The 3,180-nt window shown below is 43.2% G+C and overlaps 1 long non-coding RNA gene across 1 annotated transcript in view; it reads right to left on the reverse strand.

Moving 5' to 3' along the window:
- Window positions 1-2,324: 2,324 nt before the first annotated feature.
- The window catches only part of LOC107671262 (uncharacterized), a 16,929-nt gene continuing 16,073 nt past the window's right edge, over window positions 2,325-3,180 (reverse strand). Inside the window, exon 3 of the long non-coding RNA XR_001632178.1 lies at window positions 2,325-2,398. This is a non-coding gene — a long non-coding RNA (uncharacterized LOC107671262). The remainder of the gene's footprint in view (window positions 2,399-3,180) is intronic.

Genomic DNA, 3,180 nt, shown 5'->3' on the forward strand with positions numbered 1-3,180 from the left:
CCCGCCGGAGTTACAGGGCGCAGCAGTCTCTCGCGAGCGCCACTCTCAGTCACCGCCCGGGAACATAGCGGTGCTAAGAGGCTCGCCACCTCTGCGGAGGTCTCTAGAGCAGCTGATTCGGTTGTCTCCTGCCGGTCCGCCGTTACAGGGCACCGAGCTAGCTGCTCTCATTACACCAGAGGTCAGTCTCGAGAGACTGATTTCCTTAGTAGACTTTTTGGCAGCGTGGAAACTACTGCCAAATGTGTCTCAGTGGGTCCTGCACACTGTAGAGAGGGGCTACAGAATCCAGTTTGGTTCTCCTCCACCTCCTCTCAATGGGGTCCTTCCCACCCTAGTGGGTCCTGAGCAGGCTCTGGTAATGGAACAGGAAGTAGATACTCTCTTGAGTAAGGAGTAGTGTTGCTTTCGTCAACGAAAATTATGACAATATCGTCGTCAACGAACCTTTATCACGTGACGAAAACGAGACGAGACGCAACGTAAATGCTGGTCATGTGACGATGACTATAATTAAATGTATAATGCAATATTGATGAACTTCGAATCTTAACAAGGGGATGCTTTGAGTACCGTGAGTCCTGTATTATGCTTTTTACTGAGACTTGGTTACAACCAGAGATCCCTGACGGTCTTGTTGAAATAGAGGGGTTCTCACACATTCGTTCTGATAGGAGCAAGCTGTCGGGAAAAAGTAAAGGGGGTGGGCTCTGCCTGTACATAAATGACAAGTGGTGCAGACAGCACACAGTTCGGGAGAAAATTTGTAACTCTGATGTAGAACTGTTATGTGTAAGTCTCAGGCCATTCTATCTACCACTTGAGTTTGGTATCATCCTTATTTGCTCTGTTTATGTACCCCCCCAACGGTAATGCCTCACGAGCCGCGACACAGGTGGCAGACTGTGTTCATGAACAATTACAGCGCACCCCAAATGCCCCTATTTTTATCCTTGGAGATTTTAATCATTGTAATTTAAATACTGCACTTCCAGGTTTTGAACAGTATATTAAATGTGATACCAGGAAGGATAGGACTTTGGACAAATGCTATGGAAATGTAAAACATGCATATACAGCTATAGCTAAACCGCCCTTGTCTAACTCTGACCATAATACTGTTCATCTGATTCCTACATATAAGACAGCCCTAAAGAGTTGTAAACCCTTGGTTAAAACTATCAATGTATTGTCAGAAGACAGCATTGAAACACTGAAAGGTTGTTTTTTATGCACAGACTGGGATATTTTCTCTAGGGAGCTAAGCCTGGATAATGCCACAGAAACAACAACAAACCTTTTATCACAAAGGAGGTGAAGGACTGTATTAACAGGAAAAACAGGCATTTAAGATCAGATATCACCTACAACTTAAAACTGTACAAAAAGAGTTTAACCAGAAACTCAAAGAAGCATCACAGGGGACCATCACAATAGAGGAAAACCTCCAAACTATGAACTCTAAAAAATAATGGAACTCAATGAAAATAGCCACCAACATGAAACGTACTAAGAAATCTTTGCATGTTGTAGATGAACTGGAAAAAGCAAATGAGTTTAATTATTTTTATAAGAGGTTTGACAATCATGATTTCTCAGTTGAATGTGATATGGTGCTTGATAGTATTGCTATTAATGATACTAATAGGCTAGAGATTTACCCTAAATCTATCAACAAGGTTCTTAAGCAAATCAATGTCAATAAGGCCACAGGTCCAGATGGCATATCTGCTTTTCTATTAAGAACATGTGCAGATGAACTGACACCTGCCTGGTTCCCCATTTTCCAGAGGTCCCTGCATTCTCACACTGTACCGACACAATGGAAAAAGGCAATTATTACACCTGTCCCTAAGAAACCCTGCCCGCAGGAAAATAACGATTTTAGACCTATTGCCTTAACTTCTGTTGTGATGAAGTGCATGGAAAAGCTCATTATGAGCAAACTACATGGTTACATACGTAACCTGAGACGTTATCCTGGGTCTCTTGTTAGATACATCAGATTATGTTGCATATAAACATGAGGTTCAGAACTTTGTTCAGTGGTGCGACAAACATTCTCTCATCATCAACACTAAGAAAACAGTGGAGATGGTGTTTGTCCCTCTGTCCATCAAAGCTTTAAATGACAAGTTAGCCAGAGGTTTTCCCCCATAACGGTGTTTTAATTGTAACGATAATGATATTCATGTATATTTTATTTTATTTTTAAATTTTTTTTAATCTTATTATTATGACGATTACAGGTGTGTTGTATGATGTAGTGTGCAACTGGTTGGTTGATAGCAGTTTGTGTATGTGTTGTGAATGTGTTACTTATTTAAGCAGCAGTCACTGGATTGTATGTGTCCAAGACAATTTTCCTTCGGGACAATAAAAGTCTATCTAATCTAATCTAAGTGAAGTTCAGGATGCTCACACTCAAACAAGTAATGTCTCAGATCAGGTCCAAGGACTGGTTTGTCACAATCGATCTAAAAGACACATACTTCCACGTCTCCATCCTTCCCAATCACAGAAAGTTCCTGAGGTTTGCTTTTGGGGGCAAAGCTTACTAATACCAGGTTCTTCTTTTCGGTCTTGCACTCTCACCCTGCACTTTCACGAAGTGTGTGGATGCAGCTCTGGCTTCCCTGCGACTCCAGGGCATCTGCATACTCAATTATATCGATGATTGGTTGATTTTATCTTAATCGGAGCAGATGGCGGTTCGAAATTGAGATGTCTTTCTTAAACAGATGAAAGAATTGGGGTTAAGACTAAACGTTCGACATGTAGAAGAAACCTTAGTTCTTGTCTCAGGGCTTGGTGCTGGGAGCTCCTTGTCGCCACGTAACGCTAGCGACGGACGGATCCCTGACTGGTTGGGGTGTGGTCATGAGTGGCCACCCTACCCGCGGCCTGTGGAGTGGTCGCCATCTTACTTGGCACATCAACTGCCTGGAGATGCTGGCTGTGTTTCGAGCACTGAAACACTTTCTCCCAGACCTAAGAGATCGTCATGTGTTGGTGCGGACCGACAACACAGCGGTGGTCTCTTATATCAACCACCGAAGAGGTCTGCATTTGCACCCCTGTACATGCTGGTGCACCAGATCCTTGTGTGGGCCCAAGGAAAGCTCATTTCTCTAAGAGCAGTTTACATCCCTGGGCATCTCAATATGGGAGCAGACATCC

The sequence above is a fragment of the Sinocyclocheilus anshuiensis genome, unplaced genomic scaffold, assembly GCF_001515605.1.
Source record: "Sinocyclocheilus anshuiensis isolate Anshui unplaced genomic scaffold, SAMN03320099.WGS_v1.1 scaffold3273, whole genome shotgun sequence".
NCBI lineage: Eukaryota > Metazoa > Chordata > Actinopteri > Cypriniformes > Cyprinidae > Sinocyclocheilus > Sinocyclocheilus anshuiensis.